General features: G+C 34.9%; 1 protein-coding gene across 1 annotated transcript in view; it reads right to left on the bottom strand.

Moving 5' to 3' along the window:
- The window catches only part of Ogg1 (8-oxoguanine DNA glycosylase), a 510,811-nt gene that overhangs the window by 232,069 nt on the left and 257,884 nt on the right, over positions 1 to 20,858 (bottom strand). The window lies entirely within an intron of this gene.

The following is a 20,858-nucleotide window of genomic DNA, read 5'->3' as shown; positions in this document are numbered from 1 at the left end:
GGAAGAGAGAGAGAGAGAGAGAGAGAGAGAGAGAGAGAGAGAGAGAGAGAGAGAGAGAGAGAGAGAGAGCGAGCGCTAACTAATGGACCTAGGAAATCCAAGAGTAATACACGGGGCAATCGAGTTTTCTGTACAGCGTATAATGCTACATGGAACTTTCAGCCACGATTCATGAAACTCTTAGCCGCGGCCCATTAAACTTTCAGCCACGGTCCGGTGGTGGCCTGTGTTGTTGGTACCTACAGCGGTGCCAGAAGTACGATTACGGCTAACTTTAACCTAAAATACAATAAAAAAAAATACTGAGGCTAGAGGGCTGCAATTTGATATGTTTAATGACTGGAGGGTGGATGATCAACGTACCAATTTGCAGCCCTCTAGCCTCGATGGTTTTTAAGATCTGATGGAGGACAGATAAAGTGCGAGCGAACAGACAAACAGTCATCGCAATAGTTTTCTTTTACAGAAAACTAAGAAGTGAAAACTACAAAGACAAACGAAGGTTAAATTTTTTTGTGTGCTATACCTCCGTGACGTCACTAATGACGTCATCTACCGTCAAAGGAAAAAATCCAATCATAAATCAGTTACGAACAGCGTGTCTTTGCAACACGCTTTCTCTATGAAACTGATCAAATCCTCGCGCTTTCTTCGACGCAATTCCACAAATTTTGCAAACTCACGAAATCGTTCGTCCTGCTCTTGGAAAATCTCAGTTTGTTTGGGAACTGCGACGGAAGGGATGGAAAAGAACGAGTAAAGGAAGACGGGATGGAACGAATGCGTGACAGTATCGTTTAACAAACAAGATTGGCTCATTATAACTTTGCCATGAACTTCTGGTGCCTAATGAAAACTGCCCAAAATATACTGTAGTGCAGCAGCTGGACTCTTTAGGGATTTTGCACCGATAAAATTACGCCAGGCATAATTGCATAAAGAGAGAGAGAGAGAGAGAGAGAGAGAGAGAGAGAGAGAGAGAGACAGAGAGAGAGAGAAATTGGTTTCATAAATGCATCTTAAACACGCTGAACAAATCTAACCGCTTACATTTCATCAACATCTACCTATAGTTTCTCAAGAACATGGCAACGGGCCTACTTTGATCATTTGAGAGCCCTAACCTCTCCCGCCACTTCTAATAGTAAGCAAGTCGTTTTAATAAAGTATATGAAGTTTGTTTAACTTGACATCGCCATGTAGCATTTCCCAGTTTTGTGTTCAGCTTGGTATGCCAACATGAAATAAAATAAGGGGCAAAGCAGCGGTGAGCGTATTCGGTACAATGAGGATATCAAGTAACAAAATTGTGAAAAACCTTGTGAACATCCTGATGACTTTAATTTTGGGATTTGGAGGGATTTGGCATATGCTTGATATTGTTACACCAACATGTATTAAACCTGTAATTTTTTCATCTACTTTTATAGTATTTTGTAGTTTAACCTTTATGTATGAAATTCACTAAAGTGTATTTTATGCGAAATAAAGAATTTATTATTATTATTATTATTATTATTATTATTATTATTATTATTATTATTATTATTATTATTATTATACTTGGATTCTTTCAGGCAGTTTCCATATTTAATGATCACCCGCCCTTTGAAGGAGAAGAAAACAAATATTATGCAAGGACTGTAATCATTACAGTGGGGCGAGAATACAAACATTAATTACGGTGATAATAACAACAATCAGATGTCTGTCATTTTCCACCTGTACTTTAACAGAGGACCATTTGACTTGTTAATGAGGTTTCACACTAATTCTTACGTATTTTTTTAAATCTATGACAATTCTCTTTGGTTCTTTCTACCTTGATGAACGCGTCATAATATATATATATATATATATATATATATAATCAGAAAGCTACAAACGTCCTTTAATATCCAATTCACTCTACCTCAGAAGTAATATATTTTCATATATGTTACCGAAGGGGAATTTTTAGGTGATAATAAGTCCACCGTCCGTGGGATCGAACCAGCGAAAGACGGGAGAATCAGGACTTCACAGTGACACGCTAACCAGTCGGCCACAAGAGAGGTATAAATGAATACCATCTCCCATCAGCCCACCCGTCGAACTCAGGTGTTTTGCGTTTGGAGACGATATCCACCACCTCTGCCATGTTGGCCGTGTAGTGTGTTTATGTTTTCGTAGTGTATTATGACTATTTATCACATCACCGTGATTCATATACAATCAGAAAGCTACAAACGTCCTTTAATATCAATTCACTCTACCCTCGGATGTAATATATTTTCATATATGTTACCACAAAAAAAATTTTTTGATAATAAGTCCACCGTCATAATGGGATCGAACCAGCGACGGACGGGAGAATCAGGACTGTGTGACACGCTAACCAGTCGGCCACAAGAGAGGTATAAATGAATACCATCTCCCATCAGCCCACCCGTCGAACTCAGGTGTTTTGCGTTTGGAATCGATATCCACCCACCTCTGCCATGTTGGCGTGTTTAGTGTGTTTGTCGCGCGTAGCCATATTATGACTATTTATCACATCACCGTGATTCATATACAATCAGAAAGCTACAAACGTCCTTTAATATCAATTCACTCTACCTCATGTAATATATTTTCATATATGTTACGAAGGGAATTTTAGGTGATAATAAGTCCACCGTCCGTGGGATCGAACCAGCGGCGGACGGGAGAATCAGGACTACAGTGACACGCTAACCAGTCGGCCAAAGAGAGGTATAAATGAATACCATCTCCCATCAGCCCCACCCGTCGAACTCAGGTGTTTTGCGTTTGGAGAGCGATATCCACCACCTCTGCCATGTTGGCCGTGTAGTGTGTTTGTCGCAAAAGCCATATTATGACTATTTATCACATCACCGTGATTCATATACAATCAAAAGCTACAAACGTCCTTTAATATCAATTCACTCTACCTCGGAAGTAATATATTTTCATATATGTTACCCGAAGGAATTTTAGGTGATAATAAGTCCACCGTCCCGTGGGATCGAACCAGCGGCGGACGGGAGAATCAGGACTTCAGTGACCGCTAACCAGTCGGCCACAAGAGAGGTATAAATGAATACCATCTCCCATCAGCCCACCCGTCGAACTCAGGTGTTTTTTTTGGAGACGATATCCACCCACCTCTGCCATGTTGGCGTGTAGTGTGTTTATTACGTAGCCATATTATGACTATTTATCACATCACCGTGATTCATATACAATCAGAAAGCTACAAACGTCCTTTAATATCAATTCACTCTACCTCGAGTAATATATTTTCATATATGTTACCGAAGGGAATTTTTAGGTGATAATAAGTCCACCGTCCCGTGGGATCGAACCAGCGACGGACGGGAGAATCAGGACTACAGTGACACGCTAACCAGTCGGCCACAAGAGAGGTATAAATGAATACCATCTCCCATCAGCCCACCCGTCGAACTCCAGGTGTTTTGCGTTTGGAGACGATATCCACCCACCTCTGCCATGTTGGCCGTGGTGTGTTTGTCATGCCCGTTAGCCATATTATGACTATTTATCACATCACCGTGATTCGCAACATATATGAAAATATATTACCTTCCAGGTAGAGTGAATTGGATATTAAAGGACGTTTGTATGCAAAGGATTGTATATGAATCACGGTTGATCTGATAAATAGTCATAATATGGCTAATAATTAACAAACAAACTTACACGCCAACATGGCAGAGGTGGGGTGGAAATCGTCACAAACGCAAAACACCTGAGTTCGATAAGTGGGCTGATGGGAGATGGTATTCATTTATATCCTCTTTGTGGCCGACTGGTTAGCGTTCACTGTAATGATTCTCCCTCCCGTCGCTGGTTCGATCCCACTAACGGTGGACTTATTATCACCTAAAATTCCTTTCGCAATATATGAAAATATATTACTTCACAAGGTAGAGCCCATTGATTTAAAGGACGTTTGTAGCTTTCTTTGTATATGAATCAATGTGATGATAAATAGTCATAATATGGCACGCCCTACAAACACACAACACGCCAACATGGCAGAGGTGGGTGGATATCGCCTCCAAACGCAAAACACCCTGAGTTCGGCGGGTATTGATGGGAGATGGTATTCATTTATACCTCTTTGTGGCCGACTGGTTAGCGTGTCACTGTAGTCCTGATTCTCCCGTCCGTCGCTGGTTCGATCCCACGGGACGGTGGACTTGTTATCACCTAAAAATTCCCCTTCGGTAACATATATGAAAATATATTACAACAAAAAGAGTGAATTGGATATTAACGACGTTTGTAGCTTCTCGATTGTATATGAATCACGTGCGTGATGTGATAAAAGTCATAATTGGCACTGGCCAAACTCCCCACACGTCCAACATGGTAGAGGTGGGTGGATATCGTCTCAATAAAACACCTGAGTTCGAATTGGGTTGATGGGAGATGGTATTCATTTATACCTCTCTTGTGGCCGACTGAAGCTGTCACTGTAGTCCTGATTCTCCGTCCGTCGCTGGTTGATCCCACGGGACGGTGGACTTATTATCACCTAAAAATTCTGTCGGTAACATATATGAAAAATATATTACTTCCGAGGTAGAGTGAATTGATAATAAAGGACGTTTGTAGCTTTCATATTGTAATATGAATCATCTTCTGATGTGATAAATAGTCATAATAATACGTAACAAACACACCACACGCCAACATGGCAGAGGTGGGTGGATCTCGAATAATAAAACGCAAAACACCTGAGTTCGACGGGTGGGCTTCATCTTCTGAGATGGTAATAATCATTTATACCTTTACTTGTGGCCGACTGGTTAGCGGGTCACTGAGTCCTGATTCTCCGTCCGTAAAGGTTCGATCCCACGGAGCGGTGGACTTATTATCACCTAAAATTCCCCTTGAGTAACATATATGAAAATATATTACTCGAGGAGGGAGAGGAATTGAGCCGCAAAGGACGTTTTGTAGCTTTGGGCGATTGTATATGAATCACAGTGATGTTAAATAGTCATATATATATATATATGATGACGACAGTGGAGTGTATATATATATATATATATATATCCAGGGTTTGGCTTTTACCCGGGGGTATATATATATCTATATATATATATATATATATATATGTGTATGTGTGTGTGTGTGTGCGTGTACAAATATAAATTCCTTATCTGATGTAATATACATAGCAGACAGTTGAGATCGTCAATTTGCGATTATAGTTGAAAAACATATAGCACAAAGAATCAGATTGGCATCCTTAATAGCAAAGTCTGTCAGAAAACGAAGTCTTTCAAGACTTTGTAAGACTTTTCATCGCAGCCTTAATGTGAAACAAAAGCTTGAAGAAGCTTTAGATGTCTCTGTTGTCGAACTGGTTGGTCTGCACATTACCACCTTGCGTCTGTAACTTTCATTTTGCTTGATTTCTTTAAAACTTACGAAGTCAAGTATGCGTCATGTATGCAAAAATTATATATATATATATATATATATATATATATATATATCGACAGGGTAACGAGGAAAGCACAGAGCATTTTCATGATTTATTGTGCCGACGTTTCACAAACCATCTCGGTTGCATTTTCAAGGCTGCAAATATTTGAACACCATATTACTCGTAATACTCTTAGAATATTTCGACAAAATACATATTTACTACATTGACATCCTCAGTAAAAGCAAAATATAGCAGAATAGTGAAATTTAAAAACAAATCAGAATACAAAGATATAAAAAGAACGTAAACTTAAAAAACTTAAAAAATGTAAAAAAGACGTAAAATAATCTTGACACCACTGGTTACATCAATATATTTAAAGTGAGACAAAATCAAATTAGTAAAAAACCAGCAGAAAAAAAGGACGAAAAAATTGAAGGTCAAAATAAAATTAACTGCCAAAGAAGAAACATAAAAGCGCAAAAACACTACGGAGTAAAACACCCACCCAGCGGGCAGTATCAAAGAGAAACTAAACAGAAGAACCTTCAGAGACCGAGAAACGAAAGACGAAGTGCAACGGGCCATTACGTAATGTACAATTGGATGGAGGAATTCTGCGAGTTTAACGACGGAACTAGCTTTTATCATTATGGACTCTAAGACGTGAAGTTCGTTTTCATTTTGTACGTGTCCTATGATTTGGAAATCTTTGGCCTCTATGTGTGTTTTACAGATCTTTGAGTGATTCCGAATATTTGATTGTTCTGGATTGGACAGTCTACCCCTGTCCTAAAACTTACTCCTCTATGAGAGTCAAGCGTACTTTTAGTAGCCTTTTTTGTACATCAACATAGGTCCCTCGACTACATCTAGGGCAAATATATTTGTATACAACGTTGGATGTAAACATTGAACTCAGCTTGTCTTTGTATATGAACAGAGAACCAATGGTGACTGGGTTCTTAGGAATAAGTTTCAAGTTTAGGGCTGGTAGTTCTTTGTGTATTATATCAATTAGCTTTTTCTGAAATTGTCATCATGAAGAAACGGAAAACTCGCATACATTTTTAATTTGGGAACAGTGCTGATAGAGATAGGAGGAACAATTTTCCATTTTTATTTAAGTACCTGAAAAGAGTTAAAAAGTTGTTTTTCAAGAAAATAAATACCTAATTTAATGTTTCCTCGTGGAAACTAAACCAGGAAGATGTATGTCCGTTTCTTCATGATGACAATTTCAGAAAAAGCTAATTGATATAATACACAAAGAACTACCAGCCCTAAACTTGAAACTTATTCCTAAGAACCCAGTCACCATTGGTTCTCTGTTCATATACAAAGACAAGCTGAGTCCAATGTTTACATCCAACGTTGTATACAAATATATTTGCCCTAGATGTAGTCGAGGGACCTATGTTGATGTACAAAAAGGCTACTAAAAGTACGCTTGGACTCTCATAGAGGAGTAAGTTTTAGGACAGGGGTAGACTGTCCAATCCAGAACAATCAAATATCTGGAATCACTCAAAGATCTGTAAAACACACATAGAGGCCAAAGATTTCAAATCATAGGACACGTACAAAATGAAAACGAACTTCACGTCTTAGAGTCCATAATGATAAAAAGCTAGTTCCGTCGTTAAACTCGCAGAATTCCTCCATCCAATTGTACATTACGTAATGGCCTGTTGCACTTCGTCTTCGTTTCTCGGTCTCTGAAGGTTCTTCTGTTTAGTTTCTCTTGATACTGCCCGCTGGGTGGGTGTTTTACTCCGTAGTGTTTTTTGCGCTTTATGTTTCTTCTTTGGCAGTATTAATTTTATTTTGACCTTCAATTTTTTTTGTTCCTTTTTTTTTTGCTGGTTTTTACTAATTTTATTTTGTCTCACTTTAAATATATTGATGTAACCAGTGGTGTCAAGATTATTTTACGTCTTTTTTACATTTTTTAAGTTTTTTAAGTTTACGTTCTTTTTTATATCTTTGTATTCTGATTTGTTTTAAATTTCACTATTCTGCTATATTTTGCTTTTACTGAGGATGTCAATGTAGTAAATATGTATTTTGTCGAAATATTCTAAGAGTATTACGAGTAATATGGTGTTCAAATATTTGCAGCCTTGAAAATGCAACTGAGATGGTTTGTGAAACGTCGGCACAATAAATCATGAAAATGCTCTGTGCTTTCCTCGTTACCCTGTCGATGTGGATTTGAGCAGTGGCTCTGTTGTGATTATATATATATATATATATATATATATATATATATATATATATATATATATATATAAGATAAATTATATGTATATATATGTAATTGTATTTATGTATTACATTTATATATCTACATACATCATATATATATATATATATATATATATATATATATATATATATATATATATATATATATATATATATATATATATGTACTCATGATATTGTCTTGAAAATGTATATCTTTCCAGAATGTTGTTATATTTAATGTTCTAATAATCGTGTATTCTGTATATTAGTAATAATTATGTAAAAAAGTCTTTGTGATGTCAGATCTCATTTGAATAGGTAACTTCCTAACAGCATAATTTAGAATTTTTTAGATAATTTAGTAGCGGGAGAGAGATTACGCCAAGTGTTTTTCTATGACTTTGTTACCATGTGGCTGGTTTGTCATTGAGATATCTTTTGTTGTGATTCGCGCACCAACAGATGAGATTAAGACAGGTGCTTGATTCAGCAAGCAATTTCCTGTTAGAGTCCCATGGTCAAAATTCATGTTAAGACGAATGATTGCTTCGAGCCATGTGGCTATTACATCATCCTTTTGTCTCAGAAAGAGAGAGACAAAACTACGTGGGTTTTTGAACATGTATTGTTTTGTCTTCAGATCAATGGGTTGGAAGGAAATTAATGTGCAAAACCGCATGGCCATTACGTCGTATAGTTTCTAGGACGTGTCCAAATTGAAACAATTGCGTTGTCCCGATCAGAACTGCTTTGCCTTGATAATGACATCATCCAGATTTAATGAAACGTTCTGTGGGTCTCGTTATGGCTGGAGACAGAAATCAGATTCATTGAGAGGCCAAGAACCATGTGGTGTAGATTTAAAAAGAGAAGTCCACTCTCTCTCTCTCTCTCTCTCTCTCTCTCTCTCTCTCTCTCTCTCTCTCTCTCTCTCTCTCTCTCTCTCTCTCTCTCTCAGATTTCAAATTTATAAAGCAAAATAAATTTGTCTGTCACTCCGTTTACATAACTTCTTGTGAGATCTAGCATTTAGGTTTATAACAGTGTTTTTAACAGGCTCCTCAATAGGAATAGTGAAGGTGTGTGTTTTGTGAGCAGTTGGTGTAATCTGATGAAAGCTTGTGAAGGGTATTATAATTTTTACAAGTTCTTTAACCATGGTTGAAACTTGAATTTTAATTTGCAAAGTGAATTGATTTTTGTGAATTTAATACATTTACATTTTCTTATGTCCTGTATAATTGTGTGTTCTTAGTGCCACTTGAATTATTTGTTTAATTCTTTTTGAATTTAGTACTTTTACATATTTTGTGTGTTTACAATCTCTTAGTTTTTCAGGATGCTTGATTAATTCTATTTCACATATTAACATTTTGGTGATTTAATTTTGTTCATGATTTTATTTAAGAATTAATTAACATTGTGAAATTTTGATTCCAAATAATAGTAAATTTTCTTCAGAGTGAAATTGTGACTTTTGATTTATTAATTTTTTTAATCGGAAAAAATTTTTGTACTTAAAGTTTTTACAATAGTGTTTCATTTATTGACCACCAGTGGTACGAACTATGTGAATAAATCAGAATGATAGATAATTTTGTTCCTTCAGATTTTTTGCTGATTTTACTCTAATCGAGGAGACAGTTCCAGTTGTTCAGTAATAGAGTGATGGCCTTTTACTTAAGTATATTTTTTTAAATATTGATGTTTCACATTGGTTGATAAGTTTTTCAAGGGATCACTGTTGCCTTTAGAGTATTCAGTCATGTTTTTTTATGAGAGCTCATGTATCTGGCTGTAGTAAGGTAAGTTTTGAATTCTATGATTAGTTAATGTAATAGCCAGGTATTTGGAAACACTTTGTAACAGTATATATATATGTATGTATGTATATATATATATATATATATATATATATATATATATATATATGTATATATATATATTGTCACAATGTGTACCAAGTACCTGGTTATTAAACAACTAATCACAAGATTCAAAAATTTACCTCACTTCAGCCAGATACCTGAACTCTCATGACAATAAGAATTATGACTGAGTATTCTAAAAGTAACAGTGATCCCTTAAAAAGTTCATTAATCACATGAAAAATCAAACTAAGTTCATCAAGACTAGTGTAAGATATCAACAATTAAACAAGAAATATACTAGTGTAAAAGGGCATCACTCCATCAAACAACTTTAACTGTTTCCCTGGTCTTAATTCATTTTAGCAAAACTAAAGGAACAGAACATTTTTATCACTTTGCCTTATGCACACACTTAATCCTATTCACTGGTGGTTAATAAATGAAACACTGTTCTTAAAAACTTTAAATACAAAATTTATTATTAAATTCAAAATTCATAATTCGAATTCACAATCTGAAAAATTTACTATTACTAGAAAACAACACAAAATTTAATTAATTCTTGAGTTAAATTATTAAACAAAATAAAATCATAAAACTTTAATTTATCAAGAAATTAAATTTATCAAGTAAAATTTAAACTATCAAGAATTACTGAAGATTTTAAAATAAAATCTTAATAAATGAAAATTAAATCAAGTATGCAATGTTAAATCAACCAGAAATATTTAAAATGCTAAGTAAGTAAATGTTAAATCACCAACATAAAAAATGTGAAAAATAAAGAGATTGTAAACACAAGAACACAAAAAATACACAAAAGATTTATCAATAAAATAATTTCACTTCGGCAAAAATTTCCCTTAATATACCTTATTATACAATGGTAATAATAAGTAAAACTCACTTTACCTTACACAAGCTTGTGAAAACCTTTGTAAAATCACACAGCTGCTGCAAATTCACAAAACACACTTTTTAGTCACCACCAAATTTTTACACTTTTCCTACACTCAGATCTCAAAAGCTAAGATTAATACTAGTGACCACAAATATTTTACATTAAAATTATTCTCTTTTGAAGAAAAAGAGAGAGAGAGAGAGAGAGAGAGAGAGAGAGAGAGAGAGAGAGAGAGAGAGAGAGAGAGAGAGAGAACCACTGCTAAAGGTCTCTCTAATCAGAATGAATAACTCTGAGGATTCCAGTAGCACATGAAATACTCAAGTGACGTCATTAAGGCATTTTGGGAACGAGATACAAGGAAACTTCTGGAAGAAGGGAGGTGACATCACTTCCAGCAAAACGTTTTGAATGCAATCAGGACAATACATGATCAGAGCAATGCAATCTTAAACATGCCGCAATTGCTATGTGCTCTTGTGCAATATATACTTGTTTTCAAAAGGGAATATGTGATCAGAGTCATGTATGTAACATTGCAAAACATTCATCTTCTTCTCGTATGAGACAAAGCTTCTATAAAAATCTCAACATGACTCGATTGTTATTCCCGACCTGTAAACACTTTATCTTTTGCTATGACAGCTGAAGTGAAAGAAATCCTTTGCTAGGACACACATGTTCCTCATTTACTATGTTACTATGAAAATTGTATTATTAATTCTAAATTACGCTGTTAAGTTAACTAAATCACTAACTCTTTAGAGATCTGATATTACACTACATGCGATATATCAATAATTATTACCATTACACATATCACATGATAAATAGAAGAGTAAATATATAAAAACTATGAGATGATATATATATTACAAGGTAACATCATGTGTGTGTGTGTGTGTGTATATATATATATATATATATATATATATATATATATATATATATATATATATATATATATATATATATATATATATATTTATACAGTTGTATATATATAGATAGATAAATGGATAGATAGCCATCATCCAGTCATTATTCATAATGCTGAATTTTCAACAAATGGTCAACGCAGCGGTCACTAGTATATTTATAACTGAAGTGCTGAATCATTTAAGAATCTCTCTGAAGAAAAATTCCCCAACAATGGCCTCTGCATTTACCTACACGAAAACACTCATCAGCAGCTCGTTGAACCCTATATACTAATTGTGGCCACTGCTGTATTTTGAGCACTATCTTGTCCTTAAAGACTCATTCCCTTCCTTTCTAATTCCACTTTCACTGCCAACCAACACTTTCATGGACATCTGAAATTTACACTTCGTTTTATCAATCTAGCGTCGTATATTCTTTCCACATGACCAACCCACCTAAAAGCCCCCTGATCCATCCTATGCTAACTTCTTACCACTTCTGCGTACCTCAGTATTTCTCATCTTTTCAGTTTATATATTTTTTACTCTTCATACACTACACTAAACATTCTCCTAAACATACTTTTTTTTAGTTTATAAGTCACATTTCAGATTAATAAATTAGATCTGGCTTAGTAATCCCTTCATATAACAGCTTCCATTGATACTCCAAGCCTCTCCAGTGTTTTGCACACACACACACCCAAACACACGCACATACACAAACACACACACACACACAAATGCACTTACACAATGTGACCTGCCTTGCTTCACTTGTTTTATGATTTATGTTTTCTTTCTTTCAACTGACATACGTGAGAATTCCAAATTGTCAACATTACTTTCGACTTTCTTTAACAAACAAAGCAGTGATCGTTATAGCACATTGGTTTTCAGCGTAAGTTCAATCTAGTTTGGTATAGTTTCCAATTTCCCATTTCTGCTAACAATTCGGGCTATTATATTACAATGAGCTTTCTACTAGTTTTTTTTTCCTTTTTTCATGAATATCATCCACTGGCCATGGAAACAGTCTGTGCAGGTTCATGATGGTTTGGATTGTACCATACAGGTAAGCGTTAACAGTGATAAAAAGTCATCTTTATCTCCATCATAAACGGAAACATTTGATGATATCCTTGAATCCGATAATGCAAATTTAATCGTGATTTCATTACATTTCCTGTAGGATTTTAACCTATTGTTTTACAACAGGTGCTTCACAGTGCTTATGTGTGAGTGTTACGGACAAGGAGTTATTGATTCACTTTTATTTACTGCATCTAATTTCTCTTGCCCTTTTTTATTTATTTATACTTTTCTTGCTGCATTCATTTCTCTTCATGGAAAATTTCGCCTAATTTACCGTTTGCATAATGATTTCTCATTTTTCCGTTCGCCCTGGCGTCTCATTTTCACGGCAATTATACTCGTTAAAAGGGGAAATTGCATTCGCCTCTCTCTGTCTGATGAACATGAATTAGAGGAAGGACATTCCTCAATTATGAAGATGCAAATTCAAAAAGTGGCGACGTTGGAAATGTACACGACAGTGTAAACAGTGGATACCTATTTATCTTTTTCTTGACTCTTCAGACAACAATTCTTCAGCATATTGACATTGGTGGGGGCAGCTAGTGAGAAGAAAAACACTTGGCTAATAATCTCATAAATTCGTTCATGAAAATTCCATCTACAGCTCCTGCCTTCGAAAAACTTACAAAAAGGCCATACTACTCTAACACTATTCCCCTTGTACTTTAATCATTTATTTACATTTTTATATATTTATTTATTAATTTGTGGATTGATTTATTTTTTCTAATAACTGATCTCTTCTTTCTGTATTTGCTGTTACCTTCTGTTATGCCTTTCAAATGAACATCATATTTTTTAGAAGCATGAATTTCATATTAATGGCCCATAGATTAATAATAATAATAATAATAATAATAATAATAATAATAATAATAATAATAATAATAATAATAATAATAATAATAATAATAATAATAATAATAATAAGGTCAGTCTGGATGCCTTTGCTCTGAAATGTTGCTTGAAATACCACTTTATTTTTAGTCAGGTAAAAGATTTGTATATAAAAAAAGTCATGAGAAGTGTATATATACTTGGCCAATAAAACTGAATATTACCTTAAATCATGGGCTTCCTTAGTCGCATTCCAAAGGCTAATGCAAAAATAATGCAAGAATTTCAAGTAACAGACAAATGTCTCCATGAATAACTAGCCCAATCGAACTGAAGACTGAAGTCTCTTGAAGTGGCAAAGAATTTTTTTTCCACTTGTTCCCTGGTAGCTTTATAAAACAAGTAAAAAATACGCCGAAGTTTCTTCGGCGCGATTGAGTTTTCTGTATAGTGTATAATGCTGTATAAAACTCTCAGCCACGGCCCATGAAACTCTCAGCCACGGCCCGGTGGTGGCCTGTGTTGTTGGCACCTATAGTGGTGGCAGACACACGATCATGGCTAACTTTAACCTTAAGTTAAATACAAACTTATGAGGCTAGAGGGCTGCAATTTGGTATGTTTGATGATTGGAGGGTGGATGATCAACATAACAATTTGCAGCCGTCTAGCCTCAGTAGTTTTTAAGCTCTGAGATCGGACAGAAAGTGTGGACGAACTGACAAATAGCCATCTCAATAGTTTTCTTTTACAGGAAACTAAAAATTGGCTAAAATTTCGAGCATGTAGTGCTTAAGGCTGGACAGCAAGATGGACGAAAGGAAGTGGAAACATATTAGAAAGTGTATTCAGCAAGGGGCCGAAGGGACGCTGAAAACAACCGTTTTTGCAAAGGAGGTGCAATGACGGTTCTACCCACCTTACAGTGAGTTACATTAGTTCTCCCCAAAAGATTTTCTACCACGTTTTCAGGGTGTCAGTTTCTAAAAGTGATAATACATTGCACTTGTTTTATATTTTGAGACATTCAGGAAGTTGGCTCATGAGAGGTGAAACCGCTAATCTTTGTTATTTTAAAGAACCAGTTGACTCTCAGAGGTGACTGTCTTAGAGTACCTGCTCTAATATGTGAATGATTGCGTTCGACGAATCCTTATTTTCACTTTAAATGTCCTGAATTCATTAAGGCAGCTCTGCTGCAGTGTTTCTTCACTAGCTAAGAAAAAATCCACGGTTCACATTAAATTTGGAGAATATGTAGTCTGGTTATCACATCAACGCTAATTCCCTTTTCTATATATCAGACATGGCTGAAACCGAATATTTAAAACAGAAATGGTAAAATGAACTGAAAATTCACATGCTGTACACAAACACAAAAGGAAAAACGTTTGTAGCTTAACTTGATTAAGATATTGCTTATCACTGAAAGCATTTTTCCATCTCAGCAATATATTTTTGGTAACTGTAGTAATATTATCAACATTACATCAGTTTACGCCATAACAGCCCGGCTTTCTATATAGATGACGAGAACTACGGAACCAGTTTGAATTACTTCCTGCCTGTCAACTGCTAATATTATTTTTGGAATAAAAAAGCTGAACCATCCGAATTTGGTCAACTGATTTATTCTGGTGAATAACCACTTACTGAGGACAACATCTACCCCAAAACAATTCACCTTGTACTTGAGTCTTTTTCTCCTTCTATATTTCCTATTCAGTTCATAATTAGGTTTTCGGTGGCATTTAGTTTTTTCAAGCTTCGTCGGAGAACGGAAAGGATGAAAGGCTTCAGCATCAGTATCTAGTTCCAATTTTCCCCTGGGAACTGACAGTCTGGTAACAGCCGGATGTGTTCCACGTGAGTGAAGCTTTCGTAACTCTTGCACTTATTCGGATCAAGTGAAAAAAAAAATTATATCTTAGTTTAACCTGACCACTGAGCTGATTAACAGCTCTCCTAGGGCTGGCCCGAAGGATTATTAGACTTATTATACGTGGCTAAGAACCAATTGGTTACCTAGCAACGGGACCTACAGCTTATTGTGGAATCCCAACCACATTATAACGAGAAATGAATTTCTATCACCAGAAATAAATTCCTCTTATTCTTCATTGGCCGGTCGGAGATTCGAACTCGCGGCCAACAGAGTGGTAGCTGAGAACGGAACCCGCTCGCCCAACGAGGAACTCGGATCAAGTGAAACACGTCATACCTAATCAGTAACATATGTATGCATAAATATTGTATTATCTAATACAGACATATATATATATATATATATATATATATATATATATATATATATATATATATATTATATATATATATATATATATATATATATATATATATATATATATATATATATATGTGTGTGTGTGTGTGTGTGTGATTGGATCTTGCTCTACTTTGCTTATAATTAGGGAAGAAGAGTGTGTGGAAAATACGTTAAACTTTACGTGGGTCTTTAATCTTCATTAGAAAAAAAGTTCATATGAAAGGTTCTCCATGGGGGCTCGGAGGCAATTGCCAGCTATTCTTCCGGGAATAATCGCTGCGTAAATCATTTTTGGAGGAAGAAAAACTTGGAGCAATTTCGTTTTCATTGAATTCTCTCCTCACCCTCAGGCAATAGTGAAGGACATCAGGAAATTTATCGTATGATGAATCAAATTCATTTTCCAAGATGTGGGTAACTAGTATTTATTGCAAAAGTAAATGAGGAATTGAAATGACTATGATTTTTTTTATTATTTGAAACTTTTAATTTGTATTATTTCAATATTATATGTTGTTATCTTTCTTACTTGCTATTTGTGCTCTGTACATTAGAAAATATGAATATCATCATTTTTTTAGTATCCACTTTAATCACTGATTGAAAACAAATGGAGCAATAAGAATGTGAATAAAAACTTCTTTCAGTTTTCTTCTGAAGATGGAAAGAGAAACCCACAAGATTCTTGTGTATAACTTGTTTACTGCTAAATATTTACATATTACTTTGATCTCGAGTACTTTCAGGTCCTAACTCATCTCTTGAAAAAGGGTCTCAGTTAGGACCTGAAAGTGCTCGAGATCAAAGTAAAATGTAAATATTTACCGGTAAACAAGGTATGCACAAGAATCTTGTGGGTTTCTCTTTCCATCTTAAGAATGTAAATCTTATTACAATCTCTCTCCTGAAAACCTACGTGGGTAAGTTTGTTTACTTATAATCATTTCATAAAAAGAATGAAAAGTCGTCATAACCGTTCGTAATAATGTTTGTGTTTTTCAATATGTCTACTTATCCTTATTCTTTCGTTAGTGATTTTCTTAAGTACTATACACGAGGTACCATAGAACCAGGATCACTGACAAAAGAAAGGATTAGAAATATTTTCCTTATCAAGTCTCGAAAAGGCTGAGCTGTAAAATATTGAATAATATTACAAAGATGAACCCTACTCACATTGAACAAGAAAGGATTGAACTGAAATTCAAGCTTCCAAAGAATATTAAAAAGTATACCTTAGTTTACAGACCACTGAGCTGATTAACAGCTCTCCTAGAGGGCTGGCCCCAAAATTATTTTATGTTGCTAAGAACCAATTGGTTACCTAGCAACGGGACCTACAGATTGTGGAATCCGAACCACATTATAGCGAGAAATGAATTTCTATCACCAGAAATAAATTCCTCTAATTCTTCATTAGCCAGCCGGAGACTCGAACTCGGGCCTAGCGACAACTCTACCGACTCTCCCAACGAAGAACTTCCAAAGAATATGGTGTTCACTAGAAAGGAGTAACGGGAAGTAATGGGAAATACAGAAAGACGAGATCACATATTGATAAAACACAAATAAATTAACAAATTAATAAATAGATTAAAAAATGTAAGTAAATTATTAAAATACAAAGAGAATTGTACTACAGCAGTAATGCATTGCATCTTCGCTTGAAATTCTGAAGTTCCAAGTGCTCCACATCTTAGGGAATAGTTCCATATCTGAAGGTGCAATAGTAACTTACTTATTAGAGTAAATATATAAATAACCATTTTCTTTGTTTATGCTTATATGCTTATATATATATATATATATATATATATATATATATATATATATATATATATATATATATAATGTCTTTTACTGTAATACCACAGTATAATATGAAGATAAAAAAAAAAGCCCATAAAGAGTCACTATTTGAACGTTGCAACCATATATTTCGAGCTTTTCCTTCTGTGCTCCTGTTCACTGGTAAAATATCATATTTTACCGTGACCAGGGGCACAGAAGGAAGTGCTCGAAATATATGGTTACAACGTTCAAATAGTGACTTTTTATGGGCCTTTTCATATATCTATGTATATATATATATGTATGTATATATATATATATGTGTGTATATATATATATATATATATATGTATGTATGTATGTATGTATGTATGTATGTATGTATGTATGTATGTATATATATATATATATATATATATATATATATATATATATATATATATATATATATATATATATATATATATATATATATATATATATATATATATACATATATACGATTCTGCCTTAGACACTTACTGGATTCTGGGCTCCAAACGATGATCACGGGGAGTTCTTAACATTACCAAGAAAACCTACTATATTTTGACTAAAATCTGACTAATAAATCTGGTTAAGGCAGATCTGTAGGTGAATCAATTGAGAAAAATGCGGGCTTAGGCCCTTCTTCATGTGAGGGAAAGATTACATAAATTCAAAGGGTTCTCTTAAGTAATTATATTTACATAGCAAACACAGATCACAAGAATGAAGACTTACATGGCAGGTAATAAGAAGGTCCTGCTAAATGAATGAACCCTACACAGGAGAAATGTTTTACGCCGATGATGTCTTCATAACAGGAACATTGCAGGGGTAGACTAAGGGGTGGCATAAGGCCACTGCACATGGGATAGAGCCAAGATTTGGTTCCACAGCCCAAGCCACTCTGAATGAGATGCAAGACGGTTACTTGCAAAAATAACAACACACTCAAAGGGAACTGAGGAGCGCACAGATGGTGCCAAACAACTCAGTTTCAAAACACTAAATGCACACTTACGTTAACACTTTACACTTCAACACAAATTCACTGAAGGTGAATGCACAATGAAATAGAAAATAAATCAGACAGAGGAATAACAGAATTGTGACTGACTAAAGAAACCTTATTCCAGCACATTACCTTCGTCAGGATGACGGTGACCTTGTTCAATATGGCGTCGGCGGTAGGGGGAGGAAAATGAAAGGATGCCACTTACAAAAGTGTACTGGTCCAAGCCTCGAGGTCGAACACATAGAGGGAGGACAAGGGACAGCTAAAGTGAGGACAACTGTCCTCTGTGAAGTTCTGAGCACTTCTCTCTCGTACTGCCATGTCATGGCCCACATATAACCCCTGGGCATCATTCTAGGTGGGGTGGAAGTCGATGCCCACCACGTTACCTATAGCGTCAAGCAGGTGGGGTCCTTCCCGGGTGTCATGGTGGCTGGCACATGTTCTGGAACTAAGGGCCAGGCACTTTCTCTTTTGGCTCCTCCCTTGCCAGTTGTCTGCAGCTGGCAAGGATTTGCATCTTTCAAGGTTGCACCTAGGGATAAGGATCTAAGGTAGTTATTTTGAACAGAGGAGGTATTAAGGGCTTACCCATATAGGGAAAGAGGGAGAGAATTGGTGAAGGGGCGAATGAAACCCACAGTTCTTTTAATTACAAATAGGTAAAATGAATGTTATTCTTATATCTCTCATGTTATTATTATTGAAAGCTGGTGAGGTTGCTTGGAAAGAAGTTTCCTTCATTACAATATATATATGTATATATATATATATATATATATATATATATATATATATATATATATATATATATATATATATATATATATATATCTATATATATATATATTATATATATACACATATATCTGTGTGTATGTAAATATATATATAAATATATATATATATATATATATATATATATATATATATATATATATATATATATATATATATATATATATATATATATATATATCTGTGAAATATTTTCTGTTAAAACATAATTCCATCAAACATAAGAAGCCCACAAAAACGCCAGAAATGTGGAAAATAAAGGCTATATTTCAGAGACCACACTGTCTCTCTCCTCAGGCAAATAGTGAATGAGAAAAAGTTACAGAGAAGCAGTATTTATACCAGAAGATCCATAGGTCAGCCGTTACGTCACTCCAGTTGACAATTTATCTTTAATCCTCTTAATCGCTGGTTGGAGGAAGATTTTATCTGTAATATCTGAATCCCCGGCGCGTCTTGAGAGATTCACTGTTTTTCTTCGTTAAATCAAGGTGATTCCACCATCTGGCTTTTGAACCGACAATTGCTGCTATAAATTATACAAGACATATTGCAGGTTATTCTGTGATTATGGTTATTTATGTGGTTAAAAATAGCTGAGCTCTGTTGTCTGTACCTAACTGAAAGTTTAAGCTGTATTAATCTCTGGGGGAGTGATTCGCCTGTAAACCCGATATAAGATTTGTCACAATCAAGGCAAGGGACTTCGTAAACTCCTGTGTCTTTGGGAACTGGCTTTTGTTGGACGTTAATCTGGGATTTAGCTAAGGTATTTGGGCAGGTAAAAGCAAAAGGGTTAGAGTTTCCAAGTGGCCGTGTCAACGTCTTAATCCTGTCCAGGTGTGGGATTTTTATCTTATTGTTGTGGGTCTCTCTGGTCAAAGCACTTTCTCAACTAAAGGGTCAGGGTACTTTAAATATGACAGCTGCTTACGGATTAGTTCAATTTCCTTTTCCAAGAAATCCGGGGAGCAAATCCGTTAGGCTCTTGAGAGTAAATTCCTGGCTACGCCCATCTTGATAGAGATGTCATGATACCTATAAAAATGGATGTATGACAGAGAAAAGCTGGTTTTCTGTATATGGTAAATTTGTATTCTGTCGTGTCTCTAGCATCAAATTTAAAGCTGAATTGGACACAGACAACAAAATTCCTTTCCTTGATGTTTTAATAATTGGAGACATACAGAATATATATATATATATATATATATATATATATATATATATATATATATATATATATATATATATATATATATCCTCTTAAATTTGTAACGGAAAAGTCTTTTACAGTAAAAAATTTCTCAAGTCTCCAGATTCAAAAAGTATCCTCAAGTCAACTCCTAATGGAACATCTCCATCGACCTCACTCATTTAAATTGGTGATCATAAATCATAATCTATCCTTTGGTGTCTACTCCATCTTGATTTGAATATGGAAATCACTCGTCATCTTCGAAATTCATTTTAAAATTTATATTCTTCACTCACAAGACGCCAAGGGTTTAAATGAATTAGCATAAGATACTTAAATGCGGAAGAAGGGGGTTGGGCGGATTATTGGTAGGTATTTCAAAAATAGTTTCTTGCATGGATGATAAGAGACCCACA

This window comes from Macrobrachium rosenbergii, chromosome 30 (genome assembly GCF_040412425.1).
Source record: "Macrobrachium rosenbergii isolate ZJJX-2024 chromosome 30, ASM4041242v1, whole genome shotgun sequence".
Lineage (NCBI taxonomy): Eukaryota > Metazoa > Arthropoda > Malacostraca > Decapoda > Palaemonidae > Macrobrachium > Macrobrachium rosenbergii.
This window is presented reverse-complemented; position numbering and strand designations above follow the sequence as displayed.